At 46.7% G+C, this 22271-nt stretch overlaps 1 protein-coding gene and 1 pseudogene across 3 annotated transcripts in view; one reads left to right on the top strand and one right to left on the bottom strand.

Moving 5' to 3' along the window:
• The window catches only part of KSR1 (kinase suppressor of ras 1), a 177418-nt gene that overhangs the window by 54502 nt on the left and 100645 nt on the right, over positions 1-22271 (top strand). The window lies entirely within an intron of this gene.
• Positions 14937-19406, bottom strand: LOC100404641 (myb/SANT-like DNA-binding domain-containing protein 3 pseudogene; annotated as a pseudogene). Its single transcript, XR_013536470.1, has 2 exons — positions 19266-19406; positions 14937-17033 (listed from the first exon to the last, which is right to left on the bottom strand). The product of XR_013536470.1 is annotated as a myb/SANT-like DNA-binding domain-containing protein 3 pseudogene (transcript).

Raw genomic sequence — 22271 nt, 5'->3', positions numbered from 1 at the left:
TGTGAAATAGGGCATTTGAGAGGACTTGAGTAGGGCTGTCGTGCCGTCTGTTCAGAGCAGATGCTCTGTTGGCTGGCTCATTTTTCCAAATGCATGGGTTGGGGGTATGATACGCTTAGCAGAAGGCTACCAAGAATGCTTATCTAGCGTCTTTTAAAAGTGTCCAGATATCATTTCCTGGCTCAGTTCTCTGCAGCAAATGCACTTTAGTCTTCCTCTGAACATCCTGCAGTGCTTGCCAGGGACACTTCTGAGCCAGAGTTACCTCACTATGGAGCACCACATCCCCCAGGAGCCATGCAGCTTATTTCCCATGCCTTGATTCTCACAGCTGTCTTGACAGCAGGGAGGAGGCCTTTATCCCCATCTGGGAAGACAGAGTCTCAGAATGTGGTGATGAGCCTACCTGTGCATACTCTATGTAGCTCTTGGAAAAACAATCTGGAAGCTCTAAAAACACCTTTGCTGTCCACTTCCTTTGCTGTTTACTTCTTTCCTGGAAAAGAAGTGAGAAGGGTGAGGAATTTCCTGGCTAAAGATCCTAGTGCATGTTGCTCTTGCAGAATGTTTGGCTGTGAAGAGGTAGGCCAAGAAACGTGGGGACATCGGCTGGGGCTGAAACCCTGGCAGGAGGCTGACTGGACTGTCATGACATCTCAGAGCCAGAAGCCTCTCACCGGTCTCCTAGTCTGAGCGCTCTGGAGGTGCCCTCGCTCATAGGATCAGGGAGGTGGAAGGCCAGCAGGGTGCGGAGGGTGCGTTCATCAAGGGCTGTCTGTACTTGGCTGGGAAGAAACTGAACAGTGCCAGTGGGTGGGGAGGGGGAGCATCATTGGTCACTTGGGGTCTGGAACTGAGAAAGACAGGGCAACAGCCTGCTCTCTGGAGCAGTTAGGCCCCATTCAGGAGGGGCTGATGGAGCCTTGGGCCGTTTCCTGCAGGACCTGGGGTGAGGTGGGAGTGGGGTGCTTCTGGGGTGGCAGGACTGGGCTGTGGCTCCTTGGTTGAGGTATCTCCATAGGGAGAATGTGTGATTTAAAGGCAGCTTGGTCAGCTTAGGAAATGGAGGTTCCTGAAGCCAACATTGGCAGTGCCCAAGCAGGGCTGCCCCGGGGAGAGGGCACTCAGGGCCAGACTCCTCTGTATCCTGTCTCACCAGCGAGACCGTTGCTGTGATGTTCCCCAGGCATCCAGGTTTATTTGCTCCCTGCCACACATGGCAGTTCTTTTTTTTTTTTTTTGACACAGAGTTTCACTCTTGTTGGAGTGCAAGAGGCTGGAGTGCAGTGGCACGATCTCAGCTCACCACAACCTCTGCCTCCCGGGTTCAAGCGATTCTCCTGCCTCAGCCTCCTGAGTAGCTGGGATTACAGGCATGTGCTACCATGCCTGGCTAATTTTGTATTTTTTATAGAGATGGATTTCTCCATGTTGGTCAGGTCTCAAACTCCCAACCTCAGGTGATCCTCCTGCCTTGGCCTCCCAAAGTGCTGGGATTACAGGTGTGAGCCACCATGCCTGGCCTTGGCAATTCTTAAAACTAGTTTTTGGTGTTAGTAAAGCACACCTGACAAACATCTGCTTAAGTATAAGCTTGCTCACCGGGGAGAGTACACTGAGTGATGTGGACTTTCTAGGATAGTGGAACCCGAGTGGCTCTGTGCAACTGACAGCAGTCGTGTGTATGCTAAGTTAGCTTGAGCTGACTCTTCAGGGCTGGAGTAGACCAGATCCTGGACCCCTTGTCCCCTCTTCAAGGTCCTGACGTGCCTCTAGCCTTTGCTTTGATGACCCCAGCAAAACTCCCTGGTCTTTCTCCCTGTAGTGACTTCTTTTGTGCTTTCTGAGCTAGGTTAGGTTTCCATCACTAATCTGTGGAGAAAATGTTTATATCCCAAGCCATTTCCTCCTTCAGAGCAGCTTTTGATTTTGGCTTGGAAAATAGAGATGAATATACTTGAAGCATCCAGGGAAGGATGAATTGGAAAATAGAGATGAATATACTTGAAGCATCCAGGGAAGGATGAATTGCTGTGCCCTAGCCAGTTTCCACGACACATAAATGTGAGTATTTCTTCTCTGAAGAGGAGGATGCCAGGCATCCTGGAGGGATGATAAGGTGGCATAAAATTCAGGCTCAATTAAGATGTATTGAGAATGCCTGGGTGCAGTGGCTCACGCCTATAATCCCAGCACTTTGGGAGGCCAAGGCCGGTGGATCACTGGGTGACAGAGTGAGACATTCCATCTCAAAAAAAAAAAAAGTACTGAGAACCTATAGTAGGCTGGGTTTGGATTTAGACATCATTCCTTTTCATTTTTACTTTCTGTTTATATTGTAAAATATTACACAGACTCAGAAAAGTACACAAACCATAAATGTATAGCTTGGTGAATTATCACAAAGTGAACACCCTTGTAACCACTGTACAAGAAAGGGAACCCTGCCAGCACCCCCGAAGGCTCCCTGATCATAACCTCTTCCCTTACTGCCACACACAACGTTACCTTGACGTTTATAGTAGTTGCCTCATTGCTTCTTAAAATAATTATTTACCAATAATATGAATTCCTAAATGCTGTAATTTAGTTGTGCTTGTTTTTTGAACTTTCTGCAAGGATAATCATGCTGTATATATTCTTTAGTATCTGATTTTCTTCATCCAGCATTGTTGTGAAATCCGTGCATTTTCATTGCCCGTAGCTGTCATTCGTTCATTTTCATTGCTGTGTTATTGATTAGCACAGTTTTTGTATCCATTCTCCTGTTGAATGTTTTATTTGTTTACATTTTGAGGATATTCCTTAAAATGCTGCTGTGGGCTAGACATGGTGGCTTACGCCTGTAATCTTCATACTTTGGGAGTCTGAGACAGGAGGATCACCTGAGCCCAGGAGTTCAAGACCAGCCAGGGCAACATAGCAAGCAAGATTCCCTCTCTATAAAAATAAAAATAAAAAAATGCTGCATGAATACTGTTGGCTATGACTGTTGGTCAGCCTGTATTGCGTATGTGCACGCACACACTTGTTTTGGGTGTACCTGGAGGTGGAATCACTGCATCTCATCACATCTTCACATTAATCTTGTAAGCCGATGGGGAATAGTGGCTTAGCTTAGCAAGTGTGTGTCTGCTGGGACCCCAGGGTAGCTTTGCTTACTGTCCTATGCCTCTATCCCTTGGGTTGTCTCTGAGCTTCTCTTGGGGACACATCCTTTTCCAGGTGAGGAATTAGAGCAGTAAAGCTTGCTTGCTGCTTATGTTTAACCCCTACAAGGTAGGATATGGGAGCTGCGTGCAGCCAGTGTTGGGGGCAGGTGAGGAAGGGTATAGGGCTGTGTTGGGGTACAGCCCGCTCATCACACAGGTCCTCCAGAGTGGACCTGAATACCCTGCCCCTTTAATCTTTGGTGTCTGCCTGCAGTGTTTCCTCCCAAGTGGGTTTGGTGTCCTTCCAGCATATTGAGTGGGGAATGGTCAGAAAGGCCCAGGCTTCAGCCGCTGCTTGCAGTGCAGCTAAGCTCTTAATGTGTTTTCATAATCAAAGCAGAAAGGTCCCATTGTGGCGCTAACGCCTTTGCCATAAAGCACTTTTTGTTTCCTAACAAAATTCCAAGTCGCAAAAGCAAGTCAGCTTAGCAGAAACACAATACCAATGAATGGCCGTTTGCCACTTGCAACAGCTAGACAAGCTCCGAGTAAATCACAGGCGGCCAGCCCGTGTTTTATTGGGGCACCCCAAAGACACAAAAGTACTTGCAGCCTACTTGGAGGAAAACGGTGAGATATTGGAAGTCACATTTATCACCTGGGAATTATAACCTGATATTAAGGTGCCAGTTAGGGTTTGTTTGGCTACATATTTCAGAAAATTAAATAAGGCCGGGTGTGGTGGCTCACACCTGTAATCCCAGCACTTTGGGAGGCTGAGACTGGTGGATCACCTGAGGTCAGGAGTTTGAGACCAGCCTGCTCAACACGGAGAAACCCTGTCTCTATTAAAAATACAAACAAGTAGGCCAGGTGTGGTGGTTCATGCCTGTAACCCCAGCACTTTGGGAGGCCGAGGTGGGTAGATCACACAATCAGGAGATTGAGACCATCCTGACCAACATGGTGAAACCCCATCTCTACTAAAAATACAGAAATTAGCTGGGCATGGTGGTGTGCACCTGTAGTCCCAGCTATTCAGGAGGCTGAGGCAGGAGAATAGCTTGAACTCAGGAGGCGGAGGCTGCAGTGAGCTGAGATCACACCACCGCACTTCAGCCTGCGTGACAGAGCGAGACTCTGTCTTAAAAAAAAAACAACAAAACCCCCAAATTTGCTGGGCATGGTGGTGGCATATGCCCATAATTCCAGCTACTCAGGAATTGAGGCAGGAGAATCCCTTGAACCTGGGAGGCAGAGGTTGCAGGGAGCACCATTGCATTCCAACCTGGGCAACAAGAGCAAAACTCCATCTCAAAAAAAGAAGAGAAAAAAAATAACACTGGAAGTAAGAGATTATTTTTCTTATGAAACAAAAAGTCCAGAGGCCGACAGTCTTAGGGCTCCTCATTGCTGCCTCCTGTCTTTTTGCTTTATCATCTTCAGCACATAGCCTCATGCTCCTGAGATGGTGGCTGTATCTCCAGGCTTCACATCTGCATTCCAGGTAGGAATTTTAATGCCTCTTACCCATATTAATGAAGAAAGCTAACTTCCTGGAAGTACCAAGCAATAGGCTTTTCCTTACATTTCATTGGCTAGAACTGGATCACATGGCAACCGCTGGTTGTCAGGCGGGTTAGGAGCCAAACACACTATTATCTGAACCAAATCAAGGATTCCTAAGGTTATGGAAGGAAAAGGAGGATGGACATGGGAAGGCAGCTAACAGCAGGTGCCATGATTCACTGGATAAAATAGATAGGAAACAAGTTGTTTCATATAAAGCGAATTTGTATTTGGTAACTGAAACATAGTCCTGTAAGCACCGAAGTGTATTTTCATCATTTTAATTGTAGTCATGCACCACATTGTCAACAATGGACTGCGTGTATGGCGGTAATCCCATGATTATAGTACTGTGTTTTTACTGTACCTTTCCTGTGCTCTGATGTTTAGATTTGTCTTACAAATATGTTACAGTCACCTGCTGTACCATCACTCTGTGATGTGCACACAAAGCCGAAATCACCTAAGGAAGCATTTCTCAGAACGTATTTCTGTTGTTACATGACGCATGACTGCAGTTCGAGAAGGCACATTTTCTCCTAAACAACTTAATGACTTCTTTTTCAGTGTGGCTTGGAGTCTCCGTAGGCTCTTCTGAGGTCTGATATGAACGGCCACTTTTGCCTCTCATATAGTAGTCCCAGAAAATTTTGCTTTTTGAATCTTGGGTCTGCTTTGTAGTTTTTTTCACTTCTTCTGTCATTGCTGTTGGGTCTTGTGGCCTCTGTGCATTTACCGCCAAAAACCTGGTTCTTTTCACCTTAAAATGTTCTGCTTTACCAGAATCTATGGATAAGAAAAACCAGAGAACTCAATGCAGTAGAAAGGCATGCAGATTGAAGGAAGGAGGCTCTGGGTGAAACCAGACAGTCTCCTCTAGGTGAGGCAGGGCTTTCATGAGCAGGCTTAGTTTGTTTTATCAGCTCTGATCTCTTCTCTCCTATCAGATAAAAGAATTCACCTCTTTTTTTTAAATGAAGGGAGGAGTTTGCAATCTTCTTCTCCAGTCCAGGTGATACTTAACAGTTGGCTCTCCATGGCTGACTTAATGCCAGTTTTCTCATCACCATTCAACGTAGCTTCCTCCCTTCCTCATCTGTATTTGTGAATGTAGCCCCTATTTTATAAGTACAACCTCTAGAAAACCTGGTCTTACCTAATTAAGAGACTTATCACATCCAGGACGTTGCCAAAGGAGGAAATCAAGAAAAGTAGCTGTGTGACATTGGGCAGGTTACCTGATCTGTTTTCTCATCTGTGGAAGAGCAGTTGTAGTAATGATTACCTTATGGTCATTCCTAAGAAATGAGAATAAGTTAAATGGAACAATGCCTATAGCATGTAGTAAATGCTCAAAAAAGCTGTTATTAATATTATCATCATTAGCACAGATAGGGTGTGTTCAGTGTGGGATTCGGCCACCCTGGAGGGTGTTTGGAAGGAGGCCGTATGAACCACATTTACCTGATGAGAGAAAAACCCATTGTTAGAACAGATGTCTTCGTGTGCCTCTGTCCTGTCTTCCTTTCTGTGATAGTGTAGGGTGGAGTCTCCCTCCCCCCTCTTTTCATTCTTTCTTCCTTCTGTCATTTTCATATCTAATTGTAAGACTAATACATTTTTCTTGTGGAAAATGTGAAAGACATAAAAGAAAATTGAGACACTCTTAAAAATATATGTGTATATAGAGTGAAATTTTCAAAGGTGGGAATCCTGTACTTTTTGCTCTATAGCCTGCTTTCATTTTTCATTTTCTTTCTTTTTTAATATTTGAAGAGATTTATTCTGAGCCAGATGTGAAGGCCATGACCCACGACAGCCTCAGGAGATCCTGGGAACATGTGCCTATGGTGGTTGGGTTACAGCTTGGTTTTAATGACCAGCCTAAACCTTAAAACAGAGATCTTAAGACAAAAGAGACTCTTTGTGGCAAAGAGATGCCAAATTCCAACCTGATCTAGTATAACATCACGTGACAGATAGCAAGCCCTGAAAGAAATAAACAAAAACAAAAGTATTTTATCCTAAAATATATTTCTTTGATATATTTTGAAATGGCCCTGCAAAGCTGTCTCTTGTGGGGGAAATTTACATTCTGTAGAGAATACCCTTCCCTTTCTAGGGAATTTTCTGATCTGGAAAAGATTGACTGAGATCCTAATGCCTTTTAAAGGTCTGAATGGGAAATATTTGCCATCTACTGCCTTTAAGGGTGGCTACTCATGAGATTTTGTCTACATAATAAGAACCTTGGGCTCCAAAACTCCTTATCTTAACCCAGACACTCCTTTCTATTGATTCCAGGTCTTTAGATAATAACTCTTTCTTTTTTTTTTTTTTTTAAGCGGGCGTCTCACTCACTCTGTGGCCTAGGCTGGAGTGCAGTGGTGTGATCTTGGCTCGCTGCAACATCCATTCCCTCCAACTTCCCTCCCACTCAAGCTACCCTCCCACTTAACCCTCCTGAGTAGCTGAGAGACAGGTACACACCACCATGCCTGCCTAATTTTATACTTTTAGTAGAGATGGGGTTTTGCCATACTTGCCCAGGCCGGTCTTGAACTCCTGAACTCAAGTGATCTGCCCACCTTGGCCTCCCAAAATGCTGGGATTACAGGCTTGAGCTGCTATGCCTGGCCGATGATAATTCTTTCCTTTTCATTGGATGATAAACTATGCATGTTGCTGAGTGCCACTCCTGTGTAGCATTTCATCAGATGGATGGATTTCAGCCTGGAGTTGGAAGAGACCACTGAGGATTGAAGATAGATTGGTTTTCCTGGGTGATCTCAGAGAATCTACCCTCGGCCCACTTCTGTATTGTAAGACTTGCTTTTTTCTAACTAAGAGACTGAGTGCATTGCAGTTGGGTCCCTATATTATGTAATTGTGGGTGTTGTAAGCTTGGATTGTGAGTGGAAGATTTGGGGGCCTGGGAGGATTCCAGATATAGGCAAGAATGAAAGAGGAATGATTGTAAGCTAAAGCAGTAACATGATTCAAACTATGTATTCATTTGGTCATTATTGAGGACCTGCTGTGTGCCACCACAGGAGGCCAGTTGTCTTTGATACAGAAATAAATAAGAGGACCCTCTAGTTTCAGACAGCATTTGTCTTAGTGAGTGAAGATGTAAAAAACCAATTCATGCAGTAGGTTGTTAGGAATGCTCTGAATGGAATCTCTCCTGTCCCCAAAAGGAGTCTGAAGGAGGGGATTGGCAACAGGGGTGCTGGCAAAGGCTTTGTCGGGGGCAGGGCATTCCAGGTGGAGAGAGCCTGTGGACAAGGCCCCAGAGGTATGAAACAGCTTGGACGGATTCGCTTAGCAGAAATGAAGCAAGAGCTACGCCTTTTCTTTTCTTAAACCATTTAATACTGGGTGGAGTAGGTGTACTTGTGAAATTTGGTGTGAACCTTAATATTCTTAAAGTGAAAGGAAAAGGCATAAGGTATGTATTTCTAAAGCATCCTGTAGTTTTCTTTCTGTCTTTTCTCTAGGAAAGTGTAACTCTCCCCCGGAAAAGCCTAGAAGTGGTTTCTGTTAACTCTGGTGTTTGCTGTCTTCTGCCCAGCCAGTGCCTATTCATCATCTGGTGCCCCGTCTCTATGAGGCGCTGTCGGGGCAGGGGGGCCTCAGAGACTGACCTAGCCAGGCCCTTGCAATCTGGAGAGGTGGATGTCTGTGTTGATCATTGATGTTCTGTGCCGGCAAGTTCTGTGGGAAAGTGGAGGTGGGGGCAAGAACAGCGTTGGTAGGAGTTGGGAAAGCTCAAAGGAGCGAAAAAGCAACGGACACTCCCCAGACCCTCTTCCCGCTCCACCAGAGGCAGAGCCTTTATAGTGCTGGAAATATTCCATATCCCTCCATTGTGCTATGATGGAGAAAAGACGGGGAACGAGCCTTTCAGGGAACTGGCATTTGTTGTGGCCTGCACTGGCTGGGTGCTGGAGCAGGATGCGTGCATCATTAGAGCTGCATAGCACGCTAGAGGCGAGGAAGTGACTGCTCAGGTGTTGGGTGATATGTCCAGGGTCACACTGCCTAGAAGTGGCAGGGCTGTGCTTACTGCACGCGTGCTTGACCCTGAAGCCCTGGTTCCTCTCACCCTACCCTGGGCTGTAGAACTCACTTCTGGGCCTTGTAAGACTGCTGGTGGGTAGTGGTAATGGTGGGAGGAGTAATGCCTGTACAGAAGCCACCCTAAATATGGCTCCTGGTGGTCAGGAAAGGGAAGCCCTGGTTGTGGTTCCCCTGCAGGGAGAAGTCCTGAGGCCTTGGAGAGGAGGTTTTTGTTTTGTTAAAATTTTTGTGAATGACCCGGTTTCCCCCAACCCTACAATCCCAAATAGCTCCCCACCCCTTGGATGGGAATCTGGGAGGCACTGTGACTCTCTGGGTCTTAGGCTCCCTCTCTCCAGCTGCAGGTCCAGGCCTGGCTTGTGGCTCAAGCGTGGGGCCACATGGAGGTTGAATCAACTGTTCCCTTAGGGATCCCGGGGCAGAGGACAGGAAATCCTTCCAAGATTGTTGAGTTCAGCAGTCCTCCTTCCCACACCAAGTTACAGCTGAGAGAAAGAGGCCCCTTCAGCCCCAGGCATTTGGTGATTCTGCATGTTGGGCCTGGTTTCTTCTCTGACCTGGCCGTGGCATGTTTGATGCCAAGAACAGGCAGCCTGAGTGGTGATGGTCAGTCAGTGTCACTCTGTCTGTCCCAGGACCCCAGCTGTCCCCCTTCTCTGCACAGCCCGGCCTTAGATGCTTGCTCGTGGGGCCTGCAATGTGAGCGTTTAGAGCTGCCAGATTTGTGGGAGATTACTGCCACGGTCAAGACCAAACCAAACAAACCACAAAGCAAGGAGCTCTACTGAGCTGTACGTTTGTTTAAGCTCCAAACTGGGATGATCGTGGTGAGGGACCTAGAGTCTAAGACCAAAGGAAAGTCCAGGGCACAAGCTTTGAATCTGGACCCCACCGCCTGAGAGCTGTGAACTTTTGGGGAGCTCTTCTTCCAGCCCAGCCCGTTTCCCCATCCAGGAGTGGGGATGATAATACGGAACCTGGCAGGGCTGCTGTTAGATCATCGGTGCCCGGTGCAGCAGCGCCTCTGTACGCGGCAGGGGTGGTACTCTGCAGATGGGAGAAGGGAATAAACTTGCAGCTGACAGGTCAGGCCCTTTGCTGCACCCTTTACCCTGAATTATTTCATTTCACTCCATAACACCTCTCAAGTAGGGTACACTCTTCCCATTTGACAGACACCGAAAGGAGTTTCTGGAACTTGTCCAAGTTCGTGTAGCAAGTGGAGTTTAACTTATACATTCTTTCCACCTTGCCGTGAGAAAATTTCCATTCCTGCAGAAGATGGCCTTCTAGACAGGGCACCAAAGGGATTGAACTCACACCCTGGGACACATTCCTAGATCCAAGTGGTTTCTGTATCTTGTTACAGGCCAGACAGTAGAAAATGCAGTAGGTAAATATCATCCTCAAATGGTTTATGTGCCTGTGGAGGGGGAGAATTAATTTTTTCCCTTCTGTGGACTCTGGAAAGCTTAATCTTCTAAAGCTTAATCTTTAGAAAGGGCTCAGAAACTCTGCTTGGTTCACATAAGTGCCGTGTCCTCTAAGGCGTTTGTTAGCTAAAAAGAAAATAAATAAATAAGTAAATAAAATGCTAATCATGCCACCAGCCCTGAAGTCTCCTTGTCTCCGCTGGCTTTTCTGTGCAGGACGGGTACAGTGGAGCTTTGTTCTTCTGCCCCTTTGTCCAAACGAGGCCTCTCTGGGGCTGACTCACAGGCAGGGAGGCCAGGCCGTGCCTGCCCAGGTTTCCCCGGCCCTGCTGCCTCCAGCTCCCACTGGCCTCCTTTCCTGAGGGTGGGGTGGCCCTCTGCCAGTAGATGGGAGGGGACACTGCATTTGCCCTTATCCATTTCTGCCAGTGGGCAAAAGGGACTGAGAGCAGGTAGCTGGAGGGTGCAGGAGATGGTGTGGTTCCCTATTTGCCAATAGGCCTCACTAGAATCTTCCTGAAATCTTATATCCCTGTGAGCAGAGAGCAGGCACTGTGGGCTGTTTGGCCTTAGGTCTGCTTCCTGCCTTGGGCAGTCTATGGATGGGAGCCTGGTCCTCAAGCACTGGTGGCTGTCACCCGCAGGAAGGTTATTCAGCATCCTGAACCCTGTCCACAGGTTTCAATCACCTGGTGCTTTTAAAACACACCCATATCAGGAGCACAGCCCTGGGCTGGCTGACTTAGTACCTCTGGGGTGGGACCTGGCTAGGCATCTCTGTATGTATACCCCTTCCAAGTGATTCTGACACACAGGGTGGGTGGAAAGCCCCTGGTTAGGATACCTAAGCTGAAAGGACTGCTCAGGAGTTCTTGTTCCACCCTTCAGTTTACCCATGAGGACAGTGAGCTGACAAAGCGCACTCTTTTTTTTTTGAGCCAGGGTCTAGCTCTGTTGCCCAGGTTGGAGTGCAGTAGCTTACTGCAGTCCCAACCTCCTGGGCTCAGGCAAGCCTCTTGCTCAGCCTCCCGAGTAGCTGGGACCACAGACATGAGCCACCACGTCTGGCTAGTTTTTGAACTTTTTGTAGAGATAGGGTCTCACTGCATTGCCCAGGCTGGTCTCAAACTCCTAGGCTCAAGTGATCCACCTGCCTCAGCCTCTTAAAGCATGGGAATTATAGGTGTGAGCTACCGCACCTGGCCGGCAAAGGCTACTCTGATGGAGGCAGGTGGGTTAGAACCAGGTCTCCTGAAGTCTATCTGAGTTTGAGGCTTTCCCCAAAGCACTGCCTGTTCCCTTGTTAAACCCCATGCTCACCGTATGGGAAAGGCAGGCAGTTGGAATTATGATACTGATGATAAAAATGTCTGCTCATCACCCATGCTAGTAGGGAGACCAGGCTTTCTTAGGTTTAAAATTTCTCCCTTCTTTCATTTATCTTGCATGTATTTGCCACTACATCTTTTCACATGACATCACAAGTATTTATTTTCTGGGCTGAGTTCTCAGAGGGCAGGTTCCAGGCAATGGCCGGGTTACAGCCATTGGTATACACTGGTACCTGGCCAGAGCAGGTGTTCAGTAAATGCTGTGGAGTGGAAAGGTGGATACCAGACCCCGAGCCTTGAGCCAGTTGGAACGTCTCTCTGAGCCCTTGGGTTAAGTGGGTCAAGGCAACTACCCTTTGCATTTGGGGCAAGCTCACATGAAAAATCCATAGCCAGGCAGAGTCAGGAAAAAGAGGACTGAAAAGGAGCTGGGAAACTTGATCCTAGGAATACTGGCTTACCTAAAAATAAACAACCACGCAATCCTCCACACAGCTTCGGCCTCCACTCCCTGTGGCCCTCCCGCCCAGTTTGCCTGTGCAGTGAGCAGATCCAGTATACATGTCACAGCTGGAATCCAGCTTGTGTTTGGAAATAAACAACTTGGCCCCTCTCTCTGCCTGGGATTTTCCTTTATCAGGAGATGAGGTGTTTCTTTCCAGCAGAGATGAGATGTTTTTTCAGCAGCTTGCCGGAGAACTCCAGGGAAAAGAGGGAGGGCTTTGTGGTGGGACAAACACCTTTACATTGTCCTCTTCCGATTGGTATTTGGAGAACGCCTGAGAGAGTATGCTGGATATGAAATAATTTGAGGGGTAGTGAATGTAAAGGACTAATCCACCACCACCCCAGCAAGACTGCAGTGAGGGGACATCTATGCCTGTCTTATAGTGGGAGACCTGCTCTGAATGCTGGTTGCTCAGCTAGCTTGCTTTTTGCAGGGTGGCAGGTCCTCAGGCAGCAGCCAGGCAGCACTTTGGGGAAGGTGGCTCAGGGAGTTCCTGTGTTTCTGCTGTAGCTAGTTAAGGAAAAAAGAGAATCCTGCTACCCTCATGTTAGGTAGGAACTGGCAGTTCAGAAATGTAGCATGGGGAAGGGCCTCCTTCTCACACAGGGCTCTGGGGAGTGTAAACTGGTACAACTACTCTCAAGAGAAACTTGACTCTATGTGGTGAACTTAGGAATGTACATAGCCTATAGCCAAAAATTTTACTTCTAGTGTCTGTACTGAAAAACTAGCACGCAAGTGCTCAAGGAGAAACAGATGTACATCGTAGCATTTTTGGTGATTATGAAAAGCTGAAAGGAAACTAAAAGCCTATTAGCTGGGAAATATATCAGCAAGTGATGGTTTACACAATGTAGTACTTTCCAGCAGTTCCACTGACTTACATGAATCAGTCCAACTGCATTTAGGAAAAACGTTGGTAGAAAGTCAGGTTGCAGAATCTGTGTAGTAATGATACCATATCTGTATGGTTAAAAAAAAAAAGGAAAGATACCATTTTTGTGTGTGTGAATTATTTAGAAAATGAGAGACATGTTGCTGCCATCAGGATGCTCACAGTCTGATGGGGAAAACTGGCAAATAAACAGCTGGAGGCTTCCAGACAGAATGCTGACGTTATTGACCAAGTTCCTTGTCTTGCAAGATATGACCAGTCTGGAGGAGATGTTAGATAAAATGAGGTTGAAATAACAGTAACTCAAGCAAGTTAATTTTTCTCACACATAAAAGAAGTCTGCATGTATAGGTAGCCCAGTGTTGGTGTGGTGGGTCCGCAAAGTCATTAGGGTCAGGTTCCTTCCAGCTCACCCTTCTGCCATTCATTGTCCTTATGTTCCAAGATGACTGCTGGAGCTCCACCTTTCACATCAGCTTTCCAGGGAGCAGGATGGATGAACTGGAGGAGGATGTTTCCTGTAAATATTCCTTTTGAAATTACCATGTGGCACTTCCCTTTACGAGTCATTGGCCAGGTATTGGTCACACAGCTACACCTAGCTGCAATGAAGGATGGAAATGGGCCAGCTAAAACCTCAGCATTCTGTTAGGAAGAAAGGAGAGTGGAAAGTGGGAGGCCACCACTACATGATGAAAGATGAGATAATGAGTTTGGGTACCTCTGTCCCATGCAGGCCAGCCATCCATTTGGGGGTTAGATTGGGCTGGAGCTTATGAGAGGAGTGGGTTCAGAGTTTTCTAAATTGGGAGGCATCAGCATGTCAGTGATTGTGGGAGTCCTAGGAAGGAGGCTCCTGAGTTGTCAGAAAGGTAGGAGAACTGGGAAGCTAGAGGTGGACATGTCCGGGAGGAGAGACCATCTGGCCAGATGCCCCAGTAAGGTCAAGCAGGATGAGGGTGGGAGTGAGAACACGGGCTCTGGGGGCTTCTGCAAGAGCAGTTTTAGTGGAGCAGAGAGACTAAGCTCAATGGAGGAGTAATATTGAACAGCTGATGCAATGTGTCAATATCTTTGAAATGGAAGGGAATGAGAGAGAAGCCCGAGCTGGAAAGAAAGTATTTCTTAAGGCCAGAAAGATCTAAATGCAGGTTTGGAGGCTGAAGGACAGCTAGACCTCCCCTCCCTATCCCCTTCCCAAGGAGGAAGGTAATGATGGGAGTCCAGCAAGTCCAGCAAGTACAGGCTGATGGCCTTCGGTGTCTCTGCAAAGGGGCTTGTAGAGCATGAAACTGGTGAGATGCTGCCCCAGGAATTGGCGAAGAGCAAGGAATTAGGATCACGTCAAAGAGCTGCTAAGCCAGAGGAAGTAGGTCAACACCTAAAACTTTGGATGTCCCCAACCCACCTGCGCATTGAATTTTCTCCAGTAGCAATTACAGGAGCAGAGAAAAAGAGATTACCCAGGATTAGAAGGCTGCAGGCAGAGCGGCAGGAAAAGGCAGGGAGGGGCTGTGGGGTCCTGGAGTGGCAGTGGTGGTGTGGAGTTCAAGCAGGGTTATATTACATCTGTCCTATAAGGTGGAGAAGGGTGGGACACATTTCAGAAATATTCCCATTAGAAATGGTAAGAAACTAAAAGTCTTAGGCCCATGAAGTTGTAAATGTTGCATTTTCTCATCACTGAAAATGTGATCATTCTAGACACAGAGCTGGTGCTTTCAGTCACTCACATCAGTGCTTCTATATATTCTGGGATGTATTTATTTGCAGGCCACTTATTTAATATGAAACTGTACCTGCTTGTTACTTGGTAGCAGACCTGGGAGCCAGGTGGCCTGGGTTCAGATTCCAGCTCTGCCTCTTTCCAACTGTGTGATCTTGGACAGTGCTGTGTACAAGTAGGTTGTGCACTGCACAAGTGGGTGAAGGGTTCCTGAAATCCAGACTGTCCCTATTGCCAGGGATATGCGTTGTGTGGATTTGTGCTATGTCTGTGCAGAGGAAGGGAGGCACTCTTTCACATGCACAAAGGCACTGCATGGGTTAGTTCTGGCTCTGGCCTTGGGCAAGTTACCTCTGTGCATCAGTTTCTTCTTTCATATGGAGAATAAATGAGTTACTGCATGTAAAGTGCTTGGAACAGCACCTGACGAGTGGCTAAGCATCATGGTGAGGATTAGATGCTGATTATATATAGTAGCGGAATGAATTGAGCCTTCTGGGTCTCCTCTGAAGGCTTGAGTTTCCCAAAGCCTGGCATTTAGGAGAGAGTGCAGCTCTCCACCCCTTGCAGTTTGGTCACTGAGTTTGCATTTTGTTCAAAGATTCCAAAGGTTCTCTCTAAACCTTAAGCTTTTCCAGAGTGCAGCTGCTTAATCTTGAGGCAGCTGACTTTGGCGTTGCTGGTGCCTTCTTCGTCTGAAAGCCGATGAGGTGGTTGGAGCCAGGGACATCCCAGGTAGCCTAGCAAGATTTGCCATTCAGACATTTGCCTAAATCTTCTCCCTAAACATTAAACTGGAGAAATATAGGTGTGCTCTAGGGAGAATGAAAACAGCCCTTTCCAATCCGGAACAGTTGCGGAGAAGGTGGGGCCTCACCCCGTGGGATCCAGGTCTGATCGGGGGAACTGCAACCTGACTTTTTTTTTCCATGGTTCTTGCATGAATTCTAATTAGAGACATTGCATTCAGAATTATAGCACTCATAGTGATAATTTTCAGAAGATGATAATAGCTTTGCCACTTATGGGGTACAGAGGGCAGCTGTTTACCTGAATACATTCTTTTTTTTTTAGACAGAGTCTCACTCTGTTGCCCAGGCTGGAGTGCAATGGCACGATCTTGGCTCACTACAACCTCCGCCTCCCGGGTTCAAGCAGTTCTCCTGCCTCAGCCTCCCAAGTAGCTGGGATTACTGGTGCCTGCTACCACGCCCAGCTAATTTTTTGTATTTTTAGTAGAGATGGGGTTTCTCCATGTTGGCCAGGCTGGTCTCGAACTCTGGACATCAGGTGATCCACCTGTCTCGGCCTCCCAAAGTACTGGGATTACAGGTGTGAGCCAGTGCATCTGGCCTGAATGAGTTCTTAAATAAGTGACTGCTCCCACTCTAATTTTCCTAGTTGTAGCTCTGTTACAGGTTACTAACCACAAGTCCATGTTTCAGACATTCTTTGCGAACACAGATTAATTACAATAGAGCCACCCCCAAAGTCTTCAGGTGAATTGGAAAAGGGCTGTTAAATGAGGAAACAGGCCATTCCTTGGTAAACGTTTGTAGTTTTCTTTCCCAGTACATCTTCTTTTTATTGAGAACTTCCAGTTTTATCCTGTGTTCCTCTTCTGCCATCTCACACTCTTGCTCTGTCTGCTGGATTTTGGCCACACACGCCTCATTCATTTGTATTGATTGCAGTTGTAAGATGAACATTTGTAGATGGTGTTCTTCCTCATGCATCTTTTTAAAAGCACCTTTCTGAGTTTATAAACAGCCAATAAAAACTGCTCCTGTAGTTTTTGTTGGCTGTTATTTTGGCTGAACATGAGCGTTCAGGTTGGGAGGTCCTCTCACATATTGGAAAATATATGAACTCTTTCACATCATCACACAGTTGTCTATTTGAAACAGCAAATAATTCTTGGGCCAAGGCATCGGGGTGGTATTCGGGCTCCTCCTCTGGGCAGCTCTGCAGGAAGTAGAGCTGCTCTGGCAGCATGCTGGTGATCGTCCCCTTCCCTAGGACGTGGGTAGTCAGGAGCGGCTGACGCTTTGTTTCACCTTCTCTCTCCTTTCATGGGCCATAATTCTTTTAGTCTGAGCCTTGATGTTCTCCCAGCACTTCTTCAGCTGTTTGAAATCCCACAGGGACCGCTTGACCGAGAGTTGTATTCCTGGGCCACCGATGGCCAGGCACGCTGCTTAAGGCCAGTGGGTTCACGCATCACTTTTCTTACATTCCAGCACGTATTTCTGCTTTTCTACTAAAGTCAGCAGGATGCTCTTTTCCAGTTCTCAGAAGTATTCGGCAGGCTTTGTAATTTCATTGTTTTGTATTTTCTGCTATATTTTTCCTGGCCACTAGCTCTCCTGTAACCCCAGCTACTTGGGGTGCTCAGATAGGAGGACTGCTTTAGCCCAGGAGGTCAAGGTTACGGTGAGCCATGTTCGCACCACTGCACTCCAGCCTGGCTGACAAAAGGAGATGCTGCAGCAGTGGTGTGGTGACCTCGGGAGGGCTCTTTTTATTTTTCTTTTTTGGGATGGGGTCTTGCTCTGTTGCCCAGGCTGGAGTGTAGTTGTACAATCTTGACTCACTGCAACTTCCGCCTCCCAGGTTCAAGTGATTCTCCTACCTTAGCCTCCCAAGTAGCTGGGACTACAGGTGCCAGCCACCACGCCTGGCTAATTTTTGTATTTTTAGTACAGATGGGATTTCACCATGTTAGCCAGGCTGGCCTCAAACTCCTGACCTCAAGTGATCTGCCCACCTTGGCCTCCCAAAGTACTGGGATTACAGGTGTGAGCCACTGTGCCCAGCCTGACTTCTTGTTTGGGGTGCAAATCAGACTGTATAATAATCATGAGAAAAACAGTAATATCTTGGGCTTTCACGAAATACTTTACCCTGGCCAGCGCTATCTTTAAAAGACATAAATTTTCATAGTTTCTTGATTTTAGGATATATTTCATAGTTTAATATTTCTGAAATTGAGAGGCTTTGTACAATGTCTTTAATATAGTAAGTACTTCTTTGCTGTCCCCAAATGCTGTTATTACATTGATTATGTGTCTCATAAATGAACATCCCTATCTCTTTTGGGTCATCCAGGATGGAATTTATTTTATTGGTCAGTAGAAAAGACTCTGACTTAGTGTATTGAGTAGGTATTTTGTGTAAGCTAATGCATTTATTTTATTATATTTTTTATTTTTTTGAGATGGAGTCTCGCTCTGTTGCCAAGGCTGGAGTGTGGTGGCACGATCATGGCTCACTGCAGCCTCCGCCTGCTGGGGTTCAAGCGATTCTCCTGCCTCAGCCTTCTGACTAGCTGGGAGTACAGGTGCAAGCCACCATGCCCGGCTAATTTTTGTATTTTTAGTAGAGACGGGGTGTCACCATGTTGACCAGGCCGGTCTCAAATTCCTGATCTCAGGTGATCCACCCATCTCGACCTCCCAAAGTGCTGGGATTACAGGCGTGAGCCACCGGGCCTGGCCAAGCTAACACATTTAGTCTTTGGAAGAAACTAAAGCTGAAGAGTGGGTCAGTAATTTGTTAAAGGTCACAGCACTAGAAAAGAGTGGATCCAGTATGCCAGCCTAGTTCTGTCTGTTCAGCTCTTTCTCCTCCTCAGGAGAGACCTGTACTTCTTTACTTCTGGCTCCTGCTGTTTTTTTAAGTGTAGGATGCCCTCTTCTCTTCCTATTGAAACTCCTTTTATGTGCCAGGCACGGTGGCTCACACCTGTAATCCCAGTGCTTTGGGAGGCTGAGAAGGGAGGATTGCTTGAGCCTGCTTGAACCCAGGAGTTTGAGATCAGCTTGGGCAAGATGGTGAGACTCCACCTCTACAAAAATTAAAAAAAAAAAAAAAAAAAAAAAAAAAAATTAGCTGGGCGTGGTGGTAACCTGTAACCCCAGCTACTCAGGAGGCTGAGATGGGATTACTTCAACCTGGGAGTGTAAGGCTGCAGTGAGCTATGGTCACGCCACTGTATTTCAACCCTCGGTGAGAGACAGAGACGCTGTCTCTAGTAAAAAAAAAAAAAAAAAAATCCAAAAAACAAAACTTATACCACCTGTTCTCCAAAAACCTATTGAAAAAAAAAACACCTCCATTTATTATTCTTTCAGTTTGAATTACATTTTATGATTATCAAAATGACACCCATTCTTTGAATAAAATACAAAAAAGTAAGTGAAACTTCTATTTCCAGTATTTACATTTTGATGTTAATTTTGCTATAAAAATAGAAATTGACCTCAAAGTTGAAAAAAGAAAAATAATGCCTTTAAATTTAAAAAGTGGAGATCATACTGCAAATGCAGTTTTCTTATCTTGAGTTGTTAACTTTCTAGAAGTTTATGGGCATTTCCTCATATTGTTAAATACACTGTTTTTTGTTTTTTTTTTTAAGTTGCCTCAGAGTTTTCTGTGATTGACACACCAGAATGTAGTTACCTACTTCCCCATGGTTGGCTATTTTAAGTTACACTTCCGTGAATAGGCTTATGCTTACACTTAATTGTTTCTTTAGGATAAATTCCTAGAAGTGGAGTCTGGCTCACGGGGTGGGGGCTGCCTGGTGAGGCTTCTGTTGAATCATCCTGTTTCTCAGCTGCCCTCCAGGGAGGCGATGCCGCTCCATGCTCCTGCCACAGCCACACTGGGGCGTCCCTCTGCCAGTGTTGCCAAACATCTTTGCCCATGTTTCCATTTTGTATTTCCTTGCTTATTATTAAGGTGGAGGTGTGTTATGATTGCCGGCGTGGGTGACTTTCCTTTGAGATAAAGTGTATATATCCTTGGCCTGTTTAACTGACTTCTTCGTGCACTCCCACTTGTTCTTCAAAACCCAATTCAAAGCCCACCTTTTCCATGAATTCTTTCCTGACACCCGTCTTTTCTCTGAAGCTAGAAGTTTTAATTTTCATATCTGAATTCTCATAGTCTGCATGTATCTGAAAACCCTTGTCAAAGACACTTTTGCATTGTAACTTGATATCTTTAGCCCCCATTTGAATCTGAGGTCTTTAGGGTTTTCTCTATTGTTTGCAGAGCCTTGGCACCGTATCGGGTAACTAGTGGTACTCAATACTCTTGAAAGGATGAATAGATGGACACACTGTGTTCTTAAAAAACAACCAACCCACCCTGCACCCTTCAGCAAAATGAGTCTAATGCCATCATATGAAGTTGCTGTCTTCCTTTCTGAATCTTTCCTTTTGGATTCAGTGAGGTTTTGCTCCATCTAAAGACCCAACAGGGGCTGGGCACAGTGGCTTATGCCTATAATTCCAGCACTTTGGGAGGCCGAGGGGGGCGGATCGCCTGAATTCAGGAGTTCAAGACCAGCCTGACCAACATGGAGAAACCCTGTCTTTACTAAAAACACAAAAATTAGTCAGGCCGTATAGTGGCACATGCCTATAATCCCAGCTATTCGGGAGGCTGAGGCAGGAGAATCACTTGAACCCTGGAGGCGGAGGTTGTGGTAAGCCAGGATCACGCCATTATACTCCAGCCTGGGCAACAAGAGCAAGACTCTGTCTCAAAAAAAAAAAAAAAAAAAAAAAAAAAAAAAAAAAAAAGACCCAGTAGGGGCTGGGGACAGTGGCTTATGTCTCTAATCCTAGCACTTTAGGTGGCTGATGTGGGTGGATCACTTGAACCCAGGAGTTTGAAACCAGCCTGGGCAACATGGTGAAACCCTGTTGGTACAAAAACACAAAAATTAGCTGGGCATGGCTGTGGTCCCCTGTACTCAGGAGGCTGAAGTAGGAGGATTGCTTGAGCCCAGGAGATCGATGCTGCACGGAGCTGTGATTACACCACTGCACTCCAGCCTAAGCAACAAAGTGAGACATTGTCTCCAAAAAAAAAAAGAAAAAAAATCCAGTGGGGCGTTGGAGTAACCAGCAACCTCACCTTTGTGGTGAGGCTGGGCATGGAGGCCTGAGCAGGGATCTGCTCCAAATAGGACCTCCACTGTGGGTTCCTGGAACTTTCCCCTTGCAGGTAGAGAAGCACCAGCACCCCCCCTTTTCCTCTTGTGACATTTTAAAATGTGTTATTACCATTTGTTGCCTTATAAAATCAGTACACGGTAATTATAGAACATTTAGAAAACAGGAAAGTAGAAGGAAGAAAATGATTACCTATCGCCTTGCCATTCAGATCAGCTCATTCCCAGGTGACATTTCTGCTGTTTCCTTTCAATTGTGTTTTCCAGGCAAAGACTTTATGTGCGAAGTTTTGCCTACGTAGTTGTTGCATCCATCATGCAGATTTTTTTGTCCTGCCTGTTGCTCAGTAAAATAACACAAAAAGCATGCTCTGCTCAGTGGCTTGGTCATAGTGTAGTAAGTGGTTTTGCCATCACTTCCTTAGCGGTTCTTCTATTGTTGGGTCTGTGGGTTGTTTGCACTGTGGCCCTCTTGTAAACAATGTGGGGATAGACAAGTTTGTGCTGGATGTTTCCTTGTCTCTTTGGTTGCAGACCTGGCCCATACCAGCCCTTCCCAGCTTCATTCTCCCTTGGGGCCAGTGCCCCATTTGCCTCTCAGTTTGTGTTTCTCAGTATTCGTGTGTAGCAATGTGTTGAGAAAGGGCTTCCTTTTTCAGGAAGAAAACTCAAGATCTCGAGCCTCGAGGAGGCTCTGTGCACTGGGTCATGGCCTTGGCCCTGCAGAGCTGCCCTCTTCTGATTCACGGGCCTGAGTTACAGAGGGTACAGGGGACGGGGAGGCCATGCCTTTGGAGGGGCTGCCTGGCAAACCTCTTCCCCTGACAGTAAGCTGAGGGGGAGGCCCTGGTCACACGCTGCAGGTCTCTGGAAAGGGGATAGTGAATACTTGGGTCCATTTTCTGCCTGGTCCCAGACTTGGATCCGTCATGGCACATCTGGCCCCTGTGTTCTGTGGGTGAGTGTTGGGGGAGAACCCCTCCTGTGGGGCTGCAGAGATGTGCGCTGCACAGGAGCTGGCGTCAGCCCTGCTCCTCTGAGCAGCTGCTTGGGGCGTCCTGTTGAGCACCGCAGAGCCCTTGAGCACATAGCCAGGAGCGCCTGGAGGGGCTGTGGTGACAGAGGCCACTGTGGCACCCAAGGCTCAGGTTTGGTTGGAGTAACATTGCCTGGCTTCACCTCCCACCCCAGACAGTTACTTTTCTCTCTGTCTTTCACCCCCATGCAGGGATAGTAGTAACACCCACGTCCCCGGATGAAATGAGTTAGCATTTTATTTTTTTTGAGATGGAGTCTTGCTGTTGTTACCCAGACTGGAGTGCAGTGGCACGATCTCGGCTCACCGCAACCTCCAACTCCTGGGTTCAAGCAATTCTCCTGCCTCAGCCTCCCGAGTAGCTGGGACTACAGACGAGGACCACCATGCCCAGCTAATTTTTGTATTTTTAGTAGAGACGGGGTTTCACCTTGTTGACCAGGATGGTCTCAATCTCTTGACCTCGTGATCCACCCGCCTCAGCCTCCCAAAGTGCTGGGATTATAGGCGTGAGCCACCGCACCTGGCCAGAGTTAGCATTTTATACGCTTCTTAAAACAGTCCCTGTTTGCT

The sequence above is a fragment of the Callithrix jacchus genome, chromosome 5, assembly GCF_049354715.1.
Source record: "Callithrix jacchus isolate 240 chromosome 5, calJac240_pri, whole genome shotgun sequence".
NCBI lineage: Eukaryota > Metazoa > Chordata > Mammalia > Primates > Cebidae > Callithrix > Callithrix jacchus.
Note: the sequence above shows the minus strand (reverse complement) of the source record. Positions and strands in the feature narration are given on the sequence as shown.